Source organism: Stomoxys calcitrans, chromosome 2 (genome assembly GCF_963082655.1).
Source record: "Stomoxys calcitrans chromosome 2, idStoCalc2.1, whole genome shotgun sequence".
NCBI classification, from domain to species: Eukaryota; Metazoa; Arthropoda; class Insecta; order Diptera; family Muscidae; genus Stomoxys; species Stomoxys calcitrans.
Genome location: NC_081553.1, coordinates 31,130,401 through 31,154,875, shown reverse-complemented (window position 1 = coordinate 31,154,875; position 24,475 = coordinate 31,130,401). Strand labels below are relative to the sequence as shown.

The following is a 24,475-nucleotide window of genomic DNA, read 5'->3' as shown; positions in this document are numbered from 1 at the left end:
ATGTCAAGCAAAAGAAAAAAAAAAATGCTGAAAATTTTGGGATGGAGTGTAGAATGGCAAACCTTTCAAAATGTTTCTAGTTTTTCTCGCTTTTTTTTTCTTCTTTTCCCATAAAAGCCTAGAGTGTTTCTTTGAAGACATCATGTTTTGTGTACATTAAATGTTATCATTTTTTGCTTCTTTTGCCCACAAAAGACTTTTTTTTAGCAAAGGAAAATAGTAGCAAACTATCATCACCAACTACCACCAGCAGCTTTTCTTTTTGTACACCGTTTTATAAAAAAGAGTCGGCTGGTTTGAAAAGATTTCGCCGTTGTTTTTTTTTTTTTTTTTTGTTTTCACCCCTCTTTCACATAAAGTTGTTATACCATAGACAACAACAAAAAAGGAAGGTTGCGCATAAAAGCCAATGCACGTGTTGCTTAAAAGTGTGGAAGAAAAGTTGAGAATGGGTTGTTTGTTGAAAATATTTAAGCTTTTCTTTTTTGTTTTTGTTGTATAATACAAGGCAAGTGGTGCTTAAGGGGAAACTGATAAAGGGGTAACTGGTGTTTGTAGAAGGATAATATAAACAAATATGGTGGGATGGGTAAAATTTCATATTTAATTTTGTAAGGAGGAAGAAAGCTTACAATTTTTCAAACACTTTACTCATATTGACTTCTTGGAAGTTGGAGGAATATTATCGATACGAGTATATTTGTTTAGTGCTACAAGGTATTTCAACCTTCAAAATTTTTTGTAACATCCACAATGACAACATTTAAAGACCGGCTTTAGTTACCGATGGGGACAGAATAAAATTCTACTTCAATTTAGCCATATGTGTCTGGATGTCCTGTGGGCCACCGTAGGGCAGAGTATACCATGTCCGCCTATAACACTGAAAATAAGGGTTCGAATCTTGGCGAGAACTTCAGAAAAAAAAATTTGCGGTGGTTATCCTTCCTAATACTTTGGACATTTGTGGGCTACAATGACATATAAAAACTTGTCCCCAAAGAGGTGAGGCACTGCTGCAGGACGTACAGACTCGGCCATAAAAAGGAGTTCCCTTTTCATTGGGCTTAAACTTCAATCAGATAAAACTCATTGATATGTGAGAATTCTGTCACTGTAGCTATATCGAAATCGGTAATATCGAGAGTCATAAAACCGGTAATGTCATAAAAAACCCTTCTTGCCAAATTTCGAGAGAATCGGTTAACAAATGAACATTTCATTGCATTATTACTGAAAATCGGACGAACATATATATAGGAGCTTTATCCAAACCTGAACCGATTTTTTCCCAATTTCAATAGGCTTCGTCTCTAGGCCAAAAAAAATGCCTGTACCAAATTTTAAGACGATCGGATGAAAACTGCGACCTGTACTTTGTACACAAATTAACGTAGACCGACGAACCGACAGACAGACAGACGGACATAGCTAAATCGAATCAGAAAGTGATTCTGAATCGATCGGTATACTTACCAATGGGTCTATCTTTCTTCCTTTTGGGTCTTACAAACAAATGCACTTAGTTATAATAACCTATACCACAGTAGTGGTGTAGGGTATAAATGTCACCTCCAAAATCTCAGGCAATTCCAGTAATAATTGCGCCTTCAAAAGGCTCAGATAGTCAAACTGAGAGATCGGTTTATATGGCAGCTATGTCAGTTTATGGACCGAATGGCAAAGTTGTTGGAAGTCATATCAAAACGACATATGCCAAGTTGCAGCCAAATTGGATTAGAATTGCGCCGTTTAGGACCCAATAAGTCACATGAGATGATCGATGTATATGGCGGCTATATCAGGTTATAGACTGATTTAGACGATACAGTTTATAACAGTAGCACAGTTATTGGAAGTCATTTCAAATTTATATGTGCAAAATTGCAGCTTAATTGGCTAAGAATTGCGCCCTCTAGAAGCTCAAAAAGTCAAATATTTATATTCTGGATCGTCTCTACATTCTTAGTCTATTTAGCCTTGTTCGTCCGTCCGTCAAAATCACATTGATGAAGGTTGTTGGGGAATCCAAATGGGCCATATCGGTTTAGATTTGGATATGGCCCCAATGTAAGCCGACCCCCCGATTTGAATACTTGAGCTGAATTTTCATCCGATTTGGCTGAAATGAACAAAGACTTAATTTATGACTCCCAACATTCATGCAATGTATGATCTGAATCTGTCCATAAATTGATATAGCTCCAATATAAACCGATCCCCGGTTTCGTATTCTTGAGCCCTTAGAAGCCTCAATTTCCATCCAATTTGGCTGAAGTTAGGAAAACAGACTTGATTATACCCTAGAAGCCTTACTTGTACTCACCACCATAGGATGGGGGTATACTAATCTAGTCCTTCCGTTTGCAACACCTCGAAATATTCGTTTATGACCCCATAAAGCATACCTATTCTTGATCGTCTCGTCGTTCTAAATCGATCTAGCCATGTCCGTCCGTCTGTCGAAATTACGATAGCGGTCGAATGCGTGTAGCTAGCCGCTTGAAATCTTTCACATTAACTAAATATTGATTTAGGTCGTTGGGAATTGCAAATGGGCTATATGGGTTCAGATTTAGATATAGCTTTCATATAAACCGATTTCCCGATTAGACTCCTTGAGCCCTTACAAGCCGCAATTTTTGTTCGATTTGGCTAAATTTTGCATGTGGTGTTCAGTTATGACATCTAACAACTTTACTAGTACGGTCTAAATCGGTCTATAACCAGATATAGCTCCCATATAAACCGATCTTCCGATTTGATTTCTTGAGCCCTTACAAGCCCAAATTTTTGTTTGATTTGGCTGTAATTTTGCACGTGGTGTTCGGTTATAACTTTCAACAACAGCGCCAAGTACGGTTCTAATTGGTTTTTAACCTAATATAGCTCCCATATAAACCGATCTCTCGATTTGATTTCTTGACCCTTACAAGCCGCAATTATTGTTCTTTTTGCTTTTACTTTTACTTCCAACAACTGTGCCAAGTACGGTTCAAACCGGTCTTTAACCTGATATAGCACCCAAATAAACTGATCTCCGAATTTGACTTCTTGAGCCATTACAAGCCTCAATTGTTGTCCAATTTAGCTGAAATTCAGCATGCAGTGTCTGTTATGACTTGTTATAACAGTGCCAAGTACGGTCCAAATCGGTCTATAACCTATTATAACACCCATATAAACCGATCTCCTGATTTGACCACTTGAATCTTTACAAGCCGCAATTTTTGTCTGATTTGGCTTAAATTTTGTATGTGGTATTCAAATACGACTTCCAACAGCTGTGCTAAGTACTGTCCAAATCAGTCCATAACCTAATATAGGTCTCATGTAAACCGGTCTCTCGATCATCCTTGTTCGGTTCCTAGAAGCTTTAACTTTTACTGGTTTGACAGAAGTTTGGTATATAAAATAAAATAATGCCCTTCAACGAAATATATTTTGTATAAATTTTTAGCAGATTCCATAGTGGTGGATTCCCAAGATTCGACCCGGCGGAACTAAGAACGCTTTTACTTGCTTGTACCTGATTTGGGTGAACATCAATGCCAAGTTTTATCCGAATCATTAAATATGGTGATGTAGGCCCTCCTAAGTGCAGATATCCTTATATGACTTCTTGGGACCAAAATAATTCTAATACAAACTCAGTTAATAAGGGTACATTTTTAGCAGAATTTCAAGTATCCCTTACCATCTTCTATGGAACATTCTTAAAACATTTCCATACCACTCTAAAATAAATGCAACTGGTATTCTGTAGCATCACAATCCACTTGGCCCTATCACACTGTATGAGTATCGTTCATTATAATTCAAGAACATGAAAATCATTTCAATTTAGCTTTCCATGCCCTAAGACAAGAAGACAAATAAATTCCCAATGCTTTTATCCTTACGCCAACACGTACATGTTATGCATCATTCCCATATGAGTTACAAACCAAAAACAACCAAGTTAAATGCCATTTTCCACACATGTGTGCCCCAATATTTTGCCCAAATATGAAGTCCCTGAAAATAAACTGAATTCTTGAAAGAAAATATACCAACGTTACCTACATACCTACATTTGTTAGAGTATGTGTAATTTAACCACCATGCAACCTTTCTTCTTATCATGGGACTTTTTTTGTGTGTTTCTTTGCTTCAATTTCATTCTTTCTCGATCATACTTTAAGCTTTAATGAAGCATACATTTCGGCGTTGCATGATAGCAACCAAAAACATTTGTTGCTTTCCTTTTTGATGTTCTAATTCGGCTTCTGTGTTTTTATTCCACTTCGATTTTTCTTTTCTGTTTGCAACTAAATACGTATTCAACTCTCATACGTGGCCCATATATTTCCTATTGTTTTTTTTTTGCTTCTTTTTGGCTCATTCAAGTTTTTTTGGCTCAGTGATTTGTAGAGAATAGAAACCAAATCACGTTTTTATGTTAAAAAAAAAAAGATTTTTTTCTGTTCCAAATTTTTTTGCTTCAATGAAGGTTTAGTGATTGCAGAATATTTCGCGTTTTTCTACTAAGCATTCTAGGCTTAAAAAGGGAGTATATCCATTTAGTCATATAATTTGGAACACCACTTTATAATCAAGTTGAAAACTTTGACTTATTAAGAACAAACAAAAATGGGCTTAAGTCGGGAAAAGTGGGCCTTTTGGTAACCTACACCACAGACTAAGTTGTCGAAGCTAAAAATTGGCTTGGATTTGAAATTAAGGCACAGACTAATTAGTATCCTCTCACTAAAGAATTTCGAACAAAATTCGTATATAATGCCGCAGTCATAGAGGAAAACATTGTGCAAAATATTGAGAAAATCTGTTCAAAAAATAGGCTGAAAAGGGCTCTGCTATGTGTAAATCGGGCGATATCATAAATGGAAGCTATATCTTAAAATTAACCGGTTATGAAAAAACAAAGCAAAAGTGTGCTAAGTACGGCAGGGCCGAATCTTAATTGAAGGCCGTTATAATTTTCTACATATCACACTTCCGTCAAACCAGCAAATCTTAAAGCTTCTAGGAACCGAACAAGCATGATCGAGAGACTGGTTAACATGGGAACTATATCAGGTTATAGACTGATTTAGACCTATTTGGCATTAATGCTGGAAGTCGCAACAGAACACCGCATACAATCAACAGCCAAATCTGGCAAAAATTGCGGCTTATAAAGGGTCAATAAGTCAAATCGAGAGATAAGTTAATATGGGAGCTATTTCAGGTTATAGATCGACTTAGACCGTACTTGGAACAGTTGTTGAAAGTCAAACAAACAGTTTATAGACCGATTTGAACCGTACTTTGCAAGGTTGGCAAGATTTTTGGAAGTCATAACAGAACACTACATGACAAATTTCAGCCAAATCGGACAAAAATTGCTGCTTCTAAGGACTAAAGAAGACAAATCAGGAGATCGGTTTATATGGGAGCTATATCAGGTAATAGACCGATTCGGACCGTACTTAGCACAGTTGTTGGTTGTCATGCCAAAACTGGACGTGTAGAATGCCAGCCATGTCGGACAAAAATTTCGGTTTCCAGGGGCTCAAGAAGTCAAATCGGGAGATCGGTTTTTATGGGAGCTATATCTAAATCTGAACCGATATGGTCCATTTGCAATCCGCAACGACCCTCATCAATATTTAGTATCTGTGAAAAATTTCAATCGGTTAGCTTTACGCGTTCGACCGCTATCGTGATTTCGACAGACGGACGGACATGGCTACATCGACACAGAGTATCTTTATGAGCTTTATGGGGTCATAGACGAATATTTCCTGGTGTTACAACGAAGGTACTAAATTGGTATACCCCCACCCCATACTGGTGGGTATAAAAACTTGCCAGTAATGTCGAGAGCCATAAAAACTCCTTCGTGTCAAATTTCGAGTCTATTGCAAATGTCTACATTATTCCCATATTAGTCCAAATTTGGGGGGTGCAGAGCTTTCGGCAGCAATTTTTTCCCTAAATTTTTCTTCAAATTCGAATTTTTTGGGTTCCCATAAGGGTGAAACTCAAAATAACTTCACTTAACTATCAATATCGGATATCGGTTGTTTTAAAAACTTGGATAAGACAACAAAAGAAATAATTACCATATTTCCATCTCAGTTACACGTACATCAGATGGGGTCGAAGTGGCGTTTTATAAACTCTATTGATGGACATAAATTATTCAGAGTTATTCAAATTGGACGATCCCATTAAATGCATAATTAATGGTAGGCATATGCAACTTTTGCCCATGAACATTCCACTAAGGGACAGGGCCACACTTCTCACATATCATTAAGTGCGGTCCGATTCAAGTTTAAGCTCAATGATAAGGGGCCTCCTTTTTATAGCCGAGTCTGAACGGCATGCCACATTGCGACACCTCTTTGGAGAGAAGGTTTACATGGCATAGTACCTCACAAATGTGGAGGGGAAAACCTCCGCTGAATTTTTTTTTCTGATGGTCTCGCCAGTATACGAACCCTGGCGTTCAGTGTCATAGGCGGACGTGCCTCAATTATGGTCGAATGGTCCCAATTATGTAAAAGGTCTGCCTCTATTATAATTGGGGAAAGGTCATGTAGCAGATCATTGAGATGTATGCACCGCTTTGGTTGGAAGCCCTTCCATATTTCCAATAATTGTGCTTACACAGCTTGCGAATGGGACCTCAAAATACTCCATATGCATACTTTGAGCGATATCCGTTTCGTTTCCCGAAATCCTATCATTCTCCCGTGTGTGTTTACTCAGACCAGGCCACAAGTGAATAGGTCCGAAATCAGACTCACGCCCGTCAATCGCAATAATGCCGTTTTTATTGGTGGAAGTGAGCTGGCCACTGTTGACCTCAAAACACACCTCAACTGGAAATGTGAAGGCCGTGATTCAATTACCCATAGCACTTGTCACGCCAGTGACTCTGAACCTTACGATCGATCTTTGTAATATCCTATCGTACATGCTGAACTTGTCATCGATCCTGGACTAAACCTTACCCTGCCTTTCACTCACCAAGGCTGTGCGCGCTTTCGCCACAGACGCCTTGATGCTGACGAAGTACTTAATCAGCTCTACACTCCAGGGGGAAACCCTGCCACAAACCAAGAAAATTGACCAGTATTCGGGCGCAAAACTGATCATGATCTCCCCTTGATAGGCTTAGAATGTCAGGATGGTCCCAAATGTATTTTCATTGCAATTGCAATGGCTTGATAACTGTACTCCCAAATCAGAAGAAGGAAGAAAAAGTACGACTCCTACTCTTAAATTATTTTTTTTTTATTTATCTTTGTTTTGAAATCCTTAAAAACAATACAGTAAAAATCGTAGCATTGGCAAAGGACCACCACTACTTATCTCGTTTTCATTTTGTTTCTCCTCTCTGTAAATTTGTTATTTTCGAAATCATTTGTTTTATATATTACGAGTGGATTTACAAGGGTGAAAGTGTTTTTTTTTTTCTTTTTTGAGAATTTTCAAGTATTCTCACGTTTTCGCATTTAAAGGATTCACTTCTTTTGTAAAAACAGAGGGTCTCTGCAGGCTTCTGCCAACAACCAGAAATCCAGTCCGCTTGCCGACCATGTTTCCACTTAAGTTACTGTTGCCACTGCTGTGGCTGTTAAAGGCCACATAATTTGTGGCTGACGAAGTTTGGAGCTACTCCACGCCTTGAATACCACCTCTTGCTCCCTATTACTTTCGCAAGCTATGCCTTTCTCTGCGCTGTGTGTGTGCTGGTTTTTTTTTTCCTGCTGCCCTTATCGAAAGTGAAAAGTCGATAAAGAGATAAAATATTTATGGTTTGCATTTTTATGTATTGCCCAGCTTTGGTCTTTGCCAACATTACCAGCCAAATAAATAAAATGTCTGATACTCGTAAATATTGTTTTTATTCCTTGCAGATATTTATTCTTGTTCCCCTTGAAATGGCATTATAATAATATCGTTTTGTATGGGGGGTAGGACGCGCCTTCTTTTATTTTTATACCAAAGCTGAGCTGAGCTGAGCTGTGAGGGCTGCGATAAAAATGTATCATAAAAAGATTAAGAAAATTATTATAAGTGGCGTTATCGTATTTTTTTTTTTCATTTACCCAAGTGGTTAAATTTCTTCCTCGTTTCGTTCGTTAACGAAATTGTCTTGCACAGGAATAACATGGAATTAACTGGGATTGCCGCTAACCACAAATTCAATCAATTGAACTTATTTTGTCGTTTCCTTTCTTTTCTTTTATGGTAATTCAATAAATGAGTAAACGTTAATAACTTGTTTTTATTTGTCTTGCCTTTTATATCTTTTTAGGTAAGTCGATGAAGGAAAATGTGTCGTAAATAAAACTTGGGATATGTGTGCACAGAGTTTCATGTGGTAAGTTTTCAAGAAAATTCCAACATAGTTAAATGTTTAACCTTTTAAAGAAGAATAAGATAAAGAATAATAATGTCGCTTACTTTTATAGAGGCATAATTACCTCTATTAAGGCATATGACACAGAGTACATGGGTGCGTATGTTTATTATATCTAATGGGGAATATAGCGTATACGCTCCTTGGTATGGGCATATTAACAAATTAAGTTTTCATTAAAACTTACATATTTTTTTTTCTCTGAGAACAAAATTGTAAGAAAAAGCGCGGAAGGTTTTTGCATGCAGAGTCTTATACACCCCTACCATAGATCGAATAAATAACTGGAGTAAAAACCTGATATTCCATTTAGAACCTAATTTTTGGGAAACTCATTTTGGGAAAACTAAAAAATGTAAAAAGGCGTTAAGTTCGGCCTGGCCGAACTTTGGAAACCCACAACCTCGGGTATATATGTACACCACCTTTGGTCATAACACGATGGAAAATGCATAATTTATGCCCCAATAGTAGGTTTATCGATATATGGTCCGATTTGGACCAAATTTGACTCAGATATTGAGTGGCCTAATGATTACAAGTCTTTGTTCAATTTTGCAGAACAAAATATTGGTCTGCTTGGTAGCCATACCCAACCCATATACGACACAGATGCCGAAAATCCTTATATAAGGCACTGTGTCAAATTTGAGCGAATTATGATTATAAATGTGCCTATTATGGGCAAAAAACCTAAAATCGAGAGATCTGTAGACTGACCGGCAGCTATATCTAAATCTAGACCGATCTGGAGCAAATGGAATGAGGATGTCCAAGGTTCTAAAACAACTCGCTGTCCCAAATTTCGGCAAAAACGGACAATAAATGCGCCTTTCGTGGGCCCAAACCCTCGAGAGATCGGTCTATTTGGCAGCTATATGCAAATCTGGACCGACCTGAGCCAAATTGAAGAGGGATGTCAAATTAATGTGATTTTTATGTGCACAAGACATTAAATCGAGATATCTGTCTATATGGCAGCTATATCCAAATCTAGACCAATTTAGTCCATATTGCAGAAAGATATCGAGGGACCTAACTTAACTCACTGTCCCAAATTTCGACGACATCGGACAATAAATGCGCCTTTTATGGGCCCAAAACTTTTTCCATCGGCTTATGACCAAATTGATAGATCGGTCTTTATGGCAGCTATATAAATATTTGAATCGATCTAGAGCATATAGAAGGAAAACGTCGAAGGTCGTAACACTACTCACTATCCAACAATTTGCCATAATTGGACAATACATGCGCCTTTTAGGGGACCAAGACCTTAAATCGAGAGAGCGGTCTATATGACAGCTATATCCAAATATGAGCCGATCTAAGCCAAATTGAAGAAGGATGTCGAGTGGCCTAACACAATTCACTGTCCAAAATTTCAGCAAAATAAATGTGGATTTTATGGGCCTAAGAACTTAAATCGGGGGATCGGTCCATATGGGGGCTATATCAAGATATAGTCCGATATAAGCTATCTACGAACTTAACCAGCTTATGGACAAAAAAAGAATCTGTGCAAAGTTTCAGGCCAATATCTCTATTTTTCAAGACTGTCGCGTGATTGCAAAAGACCGACGGTGGGTATCTAATGTTCGGCCCGGCCGAACTTAACGCCTTTTCACTTCTTACTCTTTGTAATGAAGTCGTTGCTGAGTGGTTCCGGGTTAGCTCGCATGGAATAAAATTCACGAATTAATTTTGCAATTCGCAAATTTGCCATTAACGAGCAGCGGAAATAACTCGTCCTCCTATCAAAAAAGCTCTATGATAGGGGCCTTCTTTTAATAGCCGAGTCCGAACAGCGTGCCGCAGTGCGACACCTCTTTGGAGAGAAGTTTTGCATGGCATAGTACCTCACAAATGTTGCCAGCATTAAGAGCGGAAATTTTTTCTGGTCTCGCCAGGAATCGAACCCAGGCGTTCAGCGTCATTGGAGCAAATTCTTACTTCTGCGCTACTTTTTCCTCCCTCTTGACTAAAATTTTGCACGATGACATTTCCTATGACCTCCAAGAAACATGGTTCGGTTACCTTGGTAGAGGCAGCGGTTGTTGAGTAGATAATAACGTAGGGGCGGATAGCCCGGGCGATTAATTCGTTTGAGCAACTTAACTGGACTGGATGGGATATCATCTGCCATACTGCAGAGGGCGGGGCGGTATGCCATGAGGCTCCTGTAGGGGATTTTAGGACTTACGTTTTGTTTGGTTTTGTAGCAACTGCTTGGCGGCAGGTTAGAATCGTTTTCATTCCCAAGGCGTGGAAACCAGGTCACTCCCGGCCCAAGGACTTTAGGTCGGTCAGTCTACCGTCTTTCGTTTGGAAGACACTTGAGAGACTATAGGATGCATACATCTTCTTGACCCATCGTTGATGAGCGGCTACCAGCATGCCGAGAGTCGACCATTTGAAATAACTCTCCAGGACGTGGTGGGTTAGAATTATCAATGTATCACTGGCTGAGAGTTCGGTGAGGAAGATTATCCCCCCTCTTGTGGATCATGGTTATGAATGGGATTTTATAAAGGGATTTTAATAACTTGGAATTGGGGTCCATTCGTCATTCTCGTTGATATGGAAGTCCCTCCATTCCAGGTGAAATGGATTGATGTTATGCTCAAGGGTAGAATTATCAATGTATCACTGGCTGAGAGCTCGGTGAGGAAGATTGTGGAACCCCACATTTGGAGGGGTGTTAACCGCCCCCCTTCTTTTGGATCTTGGGAATGAGATTCTCAGATCCTTCGAGGAAGATAGACTAAAAGTGGTTGCCTATGCTGATGACGTCGTCTTTTTGAGAGGCGATCCCTATCGCTCTACTATCACGGACTATCACGGATATGCTTCAGAGCACACTGAAGAAGCTGTCGAGTTGTTCACGAGAAGAAGGAAATATGGCGAGTTCACGGCTTGTTGCTCCATAATGGAGTGAAGCTACCGCTCTCTACAGAGGCTAAATTCCTGAGCATTATTCTTGAGCAGAAATTGAACAGGAACGTTAAGGAGAGGATTAAAAGGGAGCTTAATGGTCTCTACTAATGTTGCAACTCGGCGGGCAGAAGTTGTATACGATCTGGGTCGACACAAACCCCAGGAAAGAAGAGCACATATATATTGGGTTGCCCAAAAAGTAATTGCGGATTTTTTAAAAGAAAGTAAATGCATTTTTAATGAAACTTAGAATGAACTTTAATCAAATATGCTTTTTTTACACTTTTTTTCTAAAGCAAGCTAAAAGTAACAGCTGATAACTGGCAGAAGAAAGAAAGAAAAATTACTTTTTGGGCAACCCAATACATAGTAGAAGATAAGGCGAGTCTCGGATACCGGTCCTAGATGAAGTGGAGCAACCGCTCTCTTCGGAGGTTATATACGAGAGCATTATTCATGACAAGAAATTAAACTGGAGAAGGCACGCTGAGGAGAGGGTCAAACGGAAGCTGAAAGCGCTGTACTCATGTCGCAACTTGGTGTTTTAGGAGTTGGGTCGAGTACGGTCCGCTGGATTTACACTGGGAGGATTTGGCCAATCCTCATCTATGCGAGGCTGGTGCTGCACCGAGCTATGTATCTTCGCTGAATTTTGGAGAAGTTCCAAGCTATTGTATAAGTGCTGATATTGAGGGCTAGGAGGAGTACTCCGAGAGCGCTAAATGCGATACTTGATCTGAAACTTTTGTACTTGTACGTCGAGTGTGTGACGTTGACAACTGCTCTCAGACTGAGGGAATTAAAGACATTGGAGTCTTCGGACTTCGGGCAATCGTTTGTTCTGCGGAAGGCTGCTGGCGTTGGCTTTGAAACAGTCCACAATCTAATATAAATTTTATAAAATCGACCTCCTGAACATACTTCTTGAGCCTCTAGAGGGTGCATTTTTTTATCCGAATTGACCCATATTTTTCATAATGACTTTTCTTATGATCTCCAACATATGTACTAAGTATGGATCCAATCGATCCAAAATCTAATATAGCTCCCATATAAACCGATTTCCCTAATATACTTCTTAAGCCTCTAGAGGGCGAAATTCTTATCCGATTTGGCTAATATTTTGCAAGATTAATTTTTTATGACCTCGAACAGATGATTTTAGTATGATTCGAGTTGGTTTAAAACCTAATATAGCTCTCTTATAAACTGATTTCCCGATTGAATAATGAAATTTTGCACAAATACTTTTTATTAGTGCAGGTCAGTTGGGATTGTAAATAGGCCAAATCGGTCTATGTTTTGATGAAGCTGCCGTTTAAGGGCGCAGTTCCTTTCCCATTTGGCTGTATTTTCTCTTGACTTCTTGAGCCGCCTGAGAGCGCAATTCTCATCTGATTTGGCTGATTTAAATCGCTTCATAACTTGGTATAGCTGGCGTATAAACCGATCTAGGGTTTTGACTTCTTGAGCATCTAGAGGGCGCACTTCTAATCCGATTTTGCACATAGTGTTTTAATATGGCTTCTAACAACTGTACTAAGTATGGTTGAAATTGGTCCATAACTTGATATAGCTGCCATGTAAACCGATCTTGGATCTTGACTTCTTGATCCGCTGGAGGCCGCAATTCTCATCCTATTTGGCTGAAATTTTGCATTAGGTGTTTTATTATGACTGCCAACAACTGTTATAGCCAACAACTGGTATAGCTGCTATATAAACCGATATGGGATCTTGACTTCTTGAGCCTCTAGTGGGCGCAATTCTCAACCGATTTGGCAGAAAATTTGTAGAACGGCTTCTGCTATGACCTCCAAAATACATGTTTAACATGGTCTGAAGCGATCAATAGTTTGATACAGCTCCCATATAAACCGATCTTTCTTCTTGAGCCCCTACAAGGCGCAATTCTTATCCGAATGGCCTGATATATTACACAATGGCTTATACAATGTTCAGAATTCAATTCATTTATGGTCCGAATCGGACTATAACTTGATATAGCACCAATAGCATAACAATTCTTGTCCATTATTCTTTGTTAGCCTAAAAAGGGATGCCGCTCAAAGAACTCGACTAATGCGATCCATGGTGGAGGGTATATAAGATTCGAACTTAGCACGCTCTTACTTGTTTTAATCTCAGCTGATAAAGAGAAACTTGACAAATGCTCTCCATGGTGAAGGGGACATTAGTTCCGGCCTAGCTTAATTTAACACGCTTTTAATTATTATCCCACTAAACCTTTCCTAAATTCTCTATCTTACATTTCATCTATGTAACACCTACTCTTTTATCGAACTACTTGGTAGTTGTTCCCCACTTTTCTTTCTTTGTAGTCTAAAAATATAGTCAGCTCATAATATATTTATACCTAATGAACATATAATATTAACATATGAAACGCCTATTACAGACATGAACATGAATTCCCAGACAAACAAAACTTAATTCAACGTTAACTAATTGCAGACGTATAAAATATGAAGACAATAAGAAGTAATGGGGAAAAAAATTGTAAGGTATTTTTGTAACATGACACCCATTTAAAGGAGAGACCGACTGAAAAAAAGGATAAAACACTTAAAACCTTAAATAAGCAACAGGATTGTCTGGTATTTACATTTCACCACAATATGGTAACATTTTGAAGTGGCGTGTTTTTGTGTAAATGAGTTCATCCTGTGCGAATCCGGAAAAGACATGTAAGAGAATAAAAATAACACATATGTAGTCGGCACACTCATACGATCCACACCAACACGCACTTCTGCTTTGAATCATAAACATATAAAATGGACATAATAAAGAAAATACAAAGAAATTAGATTTGTGTAAAATGCGGCCGAGGTGACTTTTTGATACCCATCGGTAAAAAAAACGCCGAAATTAAAAATGATGAATAAAATAAAGCCAGAATGCCTTTTTTGATACCTAATACTACTACTCTAATTTTGAAACTGAAAATGATGCAAAGTTTTCAAAAAATTAAGTATATAGCCTCAGCTGCGGTTTCGCTTTCCTCAAATTCGTCTCTACAGATCTGAAAAGTTCCTACTATAACTGAAGCTATAGAATTTTTGCCCTTGCAAAACGTTTGTAAACCATGTTTAGAGCCACATTAAAGGCTTCATTTTAGTTGAAACCTTCAAAAATGTCATACGAATCAATACCACACTCCTGGTGTAGGGTATTTACAACGAAAAACAAAAAATCACTACAACTCTGCATGTCATGTCAAAAAGTCCCCATGAAAATAAAGGATTCCCCTAACGATGAGCTGGAGCCTTTCGTTTGGGCCTAATGCTTATGTTATGTGATAACAACTACAATGACATGTTCACAAAGCAACAAAAATGTGTGTAAAGTATAAAAACTTCTCTGGTGTATGTGTGTATGTGAGTGTTTACACTTACCCCATGACACTCATTCGCCCTAATGATGATTATCGTAATTGTAAAACATTACAAGTAATTACGCTGATGGACAACATGTAATGGCTACGTGCAACAACAACAAGTTTTTGTGCACGTTTTTTGTTGTTATCGTTGCCGTTGTTTCTTTTTTCAAATGCTATTGCCTCATCTAAGGGCCAACGACAACGACAACAATGCTAACACTGAAGCGCGTCACAAAATCGCAGAGATAAAAACAATAAACCGTAAACACGGTTGACAAATATTTCGCTACCGCACGAAGGACTCGTGTTTCTTCAACAACCTATACCAAACACAAACACCCACACACAAACACACTGCGAGGCTCAGGCGAGGGATCCTTGACTAATAAGTGAGCAACTCTGGTCGCTCTAGCACGAATTTCAGTTGACATTTTTATTTTGGTTTTAAGAGAGACGTATAGAAACAGTGGTTTATAGAACTTTGAAATGGAAAAGAGATGAATTGTAGCTTGTGTTCATTCGTGAAACCGGTCTATATTGGTATTGATGATAATGACAAGAAAATTTAGGGAACGGATAGCATGAGACATTTTAGGAATGAGATATGGTATTATCATTGAGATTATCAAAATTGAAAAATTTCATAATCTATGTCAAATAGTATTAGCGTTTGGGGGTTTAACGAGGAATCAACGAATATTAAGAAACATAAAAGTTCCGGCTAAAGATTCGGTTAAGTTTTGGGTGGAATGGGTAGCCCACCATGAATATAAGTTCAATCAGTTGCCATATGTAGACATAAAAGAAAAAAGTAAAGAGCAAGCACGTTTCGGCCCATCAACCGAAGGAGCAAAGGCGGTTGTCTACTCGGCGTATGACAACCCATGATCCTGAACTTCTACTACCACATGAGCGAGTTTAGGATCTCAAGATCACCTAGGATCACCATTCAGTCTGTCTATGTATTTATAACTGTGAGAGAGATTAGCAAGATCACCCAGATAGAGAAAATACACTATAACAAAGTAATTTCGCTTTCGTCTCCTCTTCTTCCTAACAAAGACATGTGCTAAAGAAATTATTAGGAGAAGACCCTGTGCTATGTTCAGTAGCTTAACAAATATCAAAATGCGAATTTTGCCCATAAACATTTCACTAAGGAACAGGGGCAAACTTCTCACATATCAATGAGTGCAGTCCGATTCAAGTTTAAGCTCAATGGTAACGGGCCTCCTTTTTAGGTGCGATACCCCTTTGGAGAGAAGTTTTATATGGCATAGTACCTCAGAAATGTTGCCAGCATTAGGAGGGGAAAACAAATGTCACGTATGCAAAAACGGAGACAGATTTACTCTCTGAATATCATTCTGTTATTTAATCCAAGCCAGAGATATGCCAAAAGGCTGCAGAGCGCAGAGACTCTCATATTCAGTCACGTTCTTCGACCTTATTGTACTCTAATCTAAGTCGTTGAGAGCAGGTGGCTAAATCCTATCCCAGGATTTCGCTTATCGCTATTGGTATGGAGTTAATGGAAATAGACTCTAACCTCGCGCCTTACTCCATTACTGTCCCTGACTCCATCAGTGAACTCAGAGTTATTATCGTCCTAAAATCTCCTACTAATCCTCTCTTAAGAAAGGGGTGAATCCTGAGAATACCACCTTGAATCGCCTAAACGCAACCTTAGCAGCATAGTTCTGATTATAGACCTCAATAGGCTGCTTCTTTGGCATGACGTATTTGCTTTTGACGTGGGGAATGCATTAAATGAGTTCTCCTACCAAACGACTCAGACCATAGTGCCTTGCATGTCATTACTGGTATTAAAATGGAAGTGTAATGCAAATGCAAATTTGCCCATGAACACTGTTCCAAATTTCGGCAACTTCGGACAATAAATGCGTTTTTTATGGGCCCAAAGCCTTAAATAAAGAGATCGGTCTATATTGCACCTATATCCAAATCTGAAACGATCTGAGCCAAATTGAGGAAGGATGTCTTAGAGCCTAACATAACTCACTGCCCAACATTTTGTCAAAATCGGACATTAAATGCACCTTTTATGGGCGCAAGAACTTAAATCGAGAGATCGGTCTATATGGCCCAATTTCCAAAATTTCAAATTTCCGCAAAATAGGGTAATAAATGTGGCTTTTATGGGCCTAAGCCCCTAAATATGAGCCTAAGACCCTGAAAGGTATAACAAGTAAGAGCGTGCTAAGTACGGCCGGACCGAATCTTATTTACCCTCCACCATTGATCACCTCTGTCGAGTTCTTTGCGCAGTATCTCTTTTAAAGGCAAACAAGGAATAATGAATAAGGACGGCGGAGGAGGAGCTATTTCATGTTATACTCCGATTCGGGGCTCGGGAGATCGGTTTATATGGCAGCTGTATCAAGCTATAGATCGATTCTGACCATATTGCATGCGTTTGTTGGAGGCCATGGGAGAAGCTGTTTTACAAAGTTTGTGCCAAATCGGATGAGAATTGCGCTCTCTAGAGGCTCAAGAAGTCAAGATCCCAGATGGGTTTATATGGCAGCTATATCAGGTTATTGACCGATTTGGATCATACTATGCACAAATGCTGGAAGTGATATCAAAACACTACGTGCATAATTTCAGTCAAATCGGATGAGAATTGCGCCCTCTAGAGGCTAAAAAATTCAAGACCCAAGATCAGTTTATATGGCAGCTATATCAGGTTATAAACCGATTTGAACCATATATAGCACAATTGTTGGAAGTGATATCAGAATACTACGTGGAAAATTTCAATCAAATCGAATGAGAATTGCGCCTTCCAGAGGCTAAAAAATCAAGACCCAATATCGGTTTATTTGGCAGTTATACCAAAACATGGACCGATATGGCCCATTTACAATACCAACCGACCTACACTAATAAGAAGTATTTGGCCAAAATTTCAAGCGGCTACATTTATACCTTCAAATATACCTATACCGGACAGACGGACGGACAGACGGAAAGACGGAAGGACGGACGGACAGACGGACAGACGGACGGACGGACAGACGGACAGACGGACGGACGGAGAGACGGACGGACGGAAAGACAGACAGACAGACAGACAGACGGACGGACGGACGGACAGACGGACAGACAGACGGACGGACACACAGACGGACGGACACACAGACGGACGTGGCTAGTTCGACTTAAAATGTCACGACGATCAAGAATATGTATACTTTATGGGGTCTTCGACGCATATTTCGAGGTGTTACAAACAGAATGACGAAATTAGTATACCCCCATTCTATGGTGGAGGGTATAAAAAACTGGGGGTCTTACAAAGACCTAAAGGTCTTATAAAACTTGGAGGTTTATTAAAGACCCGGAGGTGTTATGATACCTGGAACACTTATTGGAACTTGGATATCTTATGAATACCTGTAGGTCTTACCTCCCATCGAAATAGTCATGTGTCATAGATGCACTTAAAAGACTCGCTCACTGTTTATGGACAAAAGGTCGTCTTTACCAAACTTTATAGATTCATTACCAGAAACGGATTGGCAGATAGTCTTATGAACATAAAAACTGACAGTCAAAACTTTCTCTTGCTGAAAGTTGTTTACTTTTCAAACCACTGTCTACTATCAAATGGCTATGCGAACGGAAAACTGTTTTAGATAACCATAGCCTGCAAAACAAAAGCTCACAGTAAAGTGGCACAAAATGACATAGAAAAAAAAACGCCGTATGGGCCACTTGAAATCATTGGAATCGTATTGTAATGCTCGAGTAACCAGTTAACGATTTGACTGCTTTGAATGGGATATAATGTGCGATTGGACATGGCAGCTATGTTTCACAATGGAATATGGATTTGCGTGTCAAACGGTAACTGAGTTACTAAATTAAGATAATGTCGCATTGATAAAGATAGACGTTAGCCAGGCCTGAAGTCATCCTCCCCATCGATGGCATTAAAGAAATGGTCAGAGTGCAGAGGCATGTATGGATTGACAGCTAGGTAGCACAATATGAACGAATGCTAATAGTTATTGAAAATGTTGAATAAGGAACTAAACAAAAGCAACTGCAAGAACAACAAGTCAAATGAGCAGCAGCAAAAGCATTGGGAAGGATATCCTTTCCCTTATAATTATATAGAAATCTTTTGCTGCTTCTTCTTAATATTTAATCAAGTCAAAATGTCCATTATCTACAACAAGAACAACAATAACAGCAACAACAACAACAATAGATGATATTCCCGGGCATTTGTTAAGCTTTTTCAATGAATCCCAAGGACGTGGCAACGAAAAATCCTACCAGCAACTATGGCAGCAAAATGCTATGTAAAATCGAAGAAAAAAAAATACCTTCAAAGTCTTAGCCAAGCATTGTGACTGAGAAGGAAAGGCAAGGAGTGTAGACAGCATTGCTAAAGGAAGCATATTAAGCAACTGTTGGATAAACTCAAATAAAACAAATGATGGCACAAAACTAACTTTTGCAAAAAGTTTCCGTTTTATTTTTCCCAGCTCCTTCATTCTCAAGGAAGGCAAGTCCTTCAGTCGTTTCCCCATCAAACGTGGATTGCGTTGGCAACGATGCCACTGAAGGTTCCATAAGTTCAAGAAGGCTTTGGGCATTGGACTTTACGAAAGCAAAGGCATCAGTGGAAGCAGCAACAGCAACATGGTCATGGAGTGTTGGCTAAGTAATATTTCTGTTATTGGCCATCATTGATTTACTGTTGTTAACATTTGAGTTTGCCTCATTGCAATAGCAAAATGAAAAAAAAAAGTACCAACGACGAAAAGGTCAACAAACAAAGTTTCCCTGGTCCAACAGAGTTATTAGTTAATATTATCTTTTGTACTTTGCCAATGTTGGCAATGTTGTTGATGCTGTACTTACCGCATAAATTTGAAATTGGAAATCTAACTGAGTGTGCTGGGGGAGAAAAAAGTTTACCTCCATCGGAACTAAATTTACTATAACTCCAATGGACAGCAACGATGTCGTATAGAACTTAAGTAAGCTTGTGAAGTTTTGTGAAGAGTTTAAGCAAAGTTTTCAATATGGTGATTGAGAAGAATTCTAACGATTTTTATTGCGAGTATAACATAAAAAAATATTTTTACCAGAAGGCTACAATAGCGAGATTGAGATATCAAATGATGGGTCATATAAAAAGCTTTACATAATCAAAATCGGTTAATAATCTGATATAATTCACTTGAAAATCGATCTTACAGTTTGAGATCTTGAACCACTCGAAGCCGCAATTGTTATCCGATTTGGCTTCAAGTAGTATTCGGTTACCACTTCAAACATTAGTGCCAAGTACGATCTATATTGGTCTATAATATGATATAGCTCCTATATAAACCTATCTCCCGATTTCTGATCTTGAGCCCCTGGAACGTTCTTAGATAAAACTGCAATATGGACCGTCCTGCCGATTTAAGATATTAAACCTATAAAAGCCTCATTTATTATACGATGCTGCGGAAATATACATAAATATATCTATCTCTCTCTTTCGAATAAGCTAGTCTTCCGATATCGATCAATGGTTATGGATGGAATTTTCATTGGAAATGTAGTAGTAGTAGTATATTTGGTTAAGTTTGGTGAAACTTAGTTTAAACTCTTCAATTTATCAATTCTAGGTACAGCCCCAACATGGAACGATCTTTCTGTTTTTATACTCTCTACCATAGGATGGGGGCATTTCGTCATTCTGTTTGTAACACCTCGAAATATACGTCTGAGACCCCATAAAGTATATATATTCTTGATCTTCATATCATTTTAAGTCAATCTAGCCATGTCCGTCCGTCAGTCTGTCCGTCCGTCTGTCTTTCGAAAGCACGCTAACTTTCGAAGGAGTAAAGCTAGCCGCTTTAAATTTTGCACAAATACTTTTCATTAGTGTAGGCTATGTTTAGATATAGCTGCCGTATAAACCGATCTTGGGTCTTGACCCTCTAGAGGGCACAATTCCCGTCCGAAATGACGGAAATTCTGCACGTGTTTTCGTATCACTTTCAACAACTGCGCATAGTATGGTTAAAATCGGTCCATTTTCTGATGTAGCTGCCATATAAACCGATCTTGTGTCTTGATTTCTTGAGCCTCTAGAGGACGCAATTCTTGTCCGATTCGACTGAAATTTTACACGTAGTGTTTTGGTGTCACTTCCAACAACTTTATTAGGTATGATTCAAATCGGTTCATAATCTGGTATAGCTGTCATATAAACCGTTCTTGGATCTTGAATTCTTGAACCAATAGAGCGCGCAATTCTCATCCGATTTGGCTGAAATTTTGCATGAGATGTTTTGTTATGACTTTCCATAACTGTGCTATGTATGGCGCAAATCGGTACATATCACGATATAGCTGCCATATAAACCGATCTTGGATCTTAACTTCCTGAGCCTTTAGAGGGCGCAATTCTCATCCATTTTTGCAGAAATTTTTTACAACTACTTCTGTCATGACCTACAACATACGTGTCTAATATGGTCTGAATCGATCAATAGTTTGATACAGCTCCCATATAAACCTATCTCCCGATTTTGCTTCTTGAGCCCCTACAAGGCGCAATTCTTTTCCGAATGAACTGAAATATTATACAATGACTTCTACAATGTTCCGTATTCATTTATGGTCCGAATCGGACTTTAACTTGATATAGCTCCAATAGCATAACAGTTCTTGTTTGCCTTAAAAAGAGATACGCCGCATAGAACTCGACAAATGCGATCCATGGTGGAGGATATATTCGATTCTGCCCGGCTTGTTTAAATTTAAAATGATACTAGCCCCTACAGGCCAAATTTTCAATAGAACAACAACAAAGGTATTGGTGTTGCCAATATTACGTGTTATAGGGTCGTTAGTATTCAAAAATTCAGCCAGGACATGGCCCATGGATTAATGTTTGTACTACCACACGAGGAAATGAGATACATCCTATTAGTATCTCATTTCCTTCCTCACCAGTCGTGTAGCTCCGACGTGGTTTGCGGTTTCTAAAGGGAGATGAAGCCCCACCGTCTCCCTGTCACCGTCTAGCCGTCTCGCTCCGGTGGAGATTTGTCTGGATAACCTCAATCATTGGTCCTCCAGGAAATGTCTTCTTGGCAGTGGCTTTGCCCTGCACAGCCTGATGCTTCATTATTAAAATCTTTGGTTATATTAGAATCATTGCCTATTCTAGCCTTCCGCATCTTGAGAAGAACTGTGAAAGTTCAATCGTAGGTCTATATTAGTTAGTTGCGTTATTGCCTAATAATCTCACTATACGTTTCGTCACGAATTGGCACCTTGTGAGCTGGGGTATGCCCATCTTTTTCACCAGGTTGAGCTTTGTGCCCCAGGGAGTGTAGATATTTGCAACAAGCTTTTTGACGCTATCAATAGATTCTGCTAACCCAAGCGTAGCGTCAAGATGTTCCCTCTATGCTCGATAGAGCTGTCGGTGCATACTCTTCAGTCTTCTTTGTCCAGATTGGGTTCTCTACCTTCTTGAGAGCTTAGCAAAGTCTTAGTTCACTACTGCCATCATCTCGCTGACCTCATCTCTCGATTCGGCTGCGATGACTGGAGACACCACCTTTACTTAAAGGCTGGGGAAGAATTGCGCAACCCTCTGGGTTATCCGTCTCTTCCTCATTCGTTAGTACGACTATTGGTTGTGCGCTTGAAGCATTACTCTTGACTACAGGTGCCAAAGCACCCACACCTATAGGAGTAGCAAACAACATGCTACGGTCTTATACCACTTCGGCAGCGGTTGGGTCTTTGTAGACCTAAAACGGTCTAAAAGGCTTTAAATTCTTTGCGTAATTGTTAGTCCTATTCCGAGTTGTATATTTTTTTTATATCTCCCGTTGGTAACACATCGAAATATCTATTTCCGACCCTATAGAGTATATATATTCTTGATCAGCGTAAACATCTAAGACGATCTAGCCATGTCCATCCGTCTGTCTGTTGAAATCATGCAAAGATATAATATAATTGCATAAGTATCTTCTCAGACTGCCAGGCAGCCATTAAATCCCTGGAGAACGTATTTCTGCACACAAAAACTCCCTCTACTGTCGCAAATCTCTCAACGAGATGGCGGAACAATTCAAAATGCACCTGTTCTGGGTGCCGGGCCACAAAGATATCCCAGGGAATTGTAAAGCGAACGAGCTAGCGGGACTGGGAACTACCTTACACATTCCAGGGAAACTGGAATCTGTGGGTACGCCTCTTGCGACATGTAAGCTTAGTTTTCAGGACCAGGCCCGAAGGTCCTGTGAGCATTTCAAAATCATGTAGGCTAACATAGACTTGAAGGGGTCTACCGCTTTGCGTCGTCTCAGTTATTGTGTCTCCCATGACAGATAACTCTCTAATCGAAAAACATGCTGGTAGTGTGAAGGTTGCCACTTGCGACTTTTGCAGAAGCTGTGAGGACATCGAAGAAGAAGAGACTATAGAACACCTTCAGTGTTCTGGCACTGGAAGTCAAGGAGTTCCACTTTAGGTTCTCATTTCTTTGAGAACCTGTCTGATTTAGCGGATGTGAACGTTTGCAAGTTGTTGGGCGTGCTTCAGATCTGGATGGCTCATCACTTCGCTGAAACTGTGACTTGTATAAGAGTTCTCGGGACCTGATTTAAATATGATCCAGACCACCCCCTATTTAGATATAACTATGGATATGGCAGTGGAATTTAAATAAAATAGTATGATTTATGTATCCAAGGTGGTGGGTATCCAAAGTAAGGCACGGCTGAACTTTACACGTTTTTGTAGAAGCCAAATAAGGAGGAGTCCACCCAATGGTTGCTCTTTTGTTCAAGTGTTGGTTACTAGAATTCATATTATTCTATTTTTTTTTTCATACCTACTATTTTGTTACATCTGAAGAATCCTTAGATGTTCTTTGGCTTTGAGTAACATAAACTCAAATGGAGTTTTGTCTAAGGGTAAGCGAAGTGCTACACAAAATTTTTTCCCACAATATAAAGCTCAGAATTTTGCACACTAATCATAAAAGGCATTTTTTAAATAAACGAACCACTTACAGCTCCTACCCCCCCATGAACAGCACCACAATTGTTGTTTGTTTTATTTATTTTTTAATTAATTTTGCTGCTTTATTATTTTTATTTAAGCAACGCAATCATCTGCCCTTTCCTTAGCTAGCCAAACAGAGCATACAAAGTGAGAAAATAGTGGGTCTTGGAAATTAATTTCTTTCGCTTGCCAGTGTGTAAGAACAGGGGAAGGGAAAAGAGGGAGTACCAAGCCTTGGAAATTCTTCAAGTTAATTTATTTTTCTTTTGTTTCTTAGCATTTTGTGCTTGGTTTGCTCTTAAACAATTGTGCAAAATATTCATAATTTTTACTGCCGTTGATGATGGCGAAAATGATGATGGTGATGATGATGAGGATGCTGCCACTAAAGCTGTTGCTGATGCTGATTGTTATCTTTGGCCTTAACTTGCCCCTCCATACAGAGGAATGCAAAATTGCACAATCAAAAGTTTTCGAATGCAACCGACATTGCTATTCAACTAACCATCAACATCATCTTAGAGGCTATCAAGGGCGTTGGTTAGGGTGTGGGAATAACCATGTTAGCGACAGGTGGTGGATTTGTTCCAAGAGGGTAGGGACACAAAGTGCAAGAATCTTCTCTGTTGTCAATGTGTTAAACTTTG

At 39.1% G+C, this 24,475-nt stretch overlaps 1 protein-coding gene across 1 annotated transcript in view; it reads left to right on the top strand.

The window, feature by feature from the left end:
• The window catches only part of LOC106086889 (neural cell adhesion molecule 1), a 679,760-nt gene that overhangs the window by 336,968 nt on the left and 318,317 nt on the right, over positions 1–24,475 (top strand). The gene's annotated exons all lie outside the window — the stretch shown is intronic.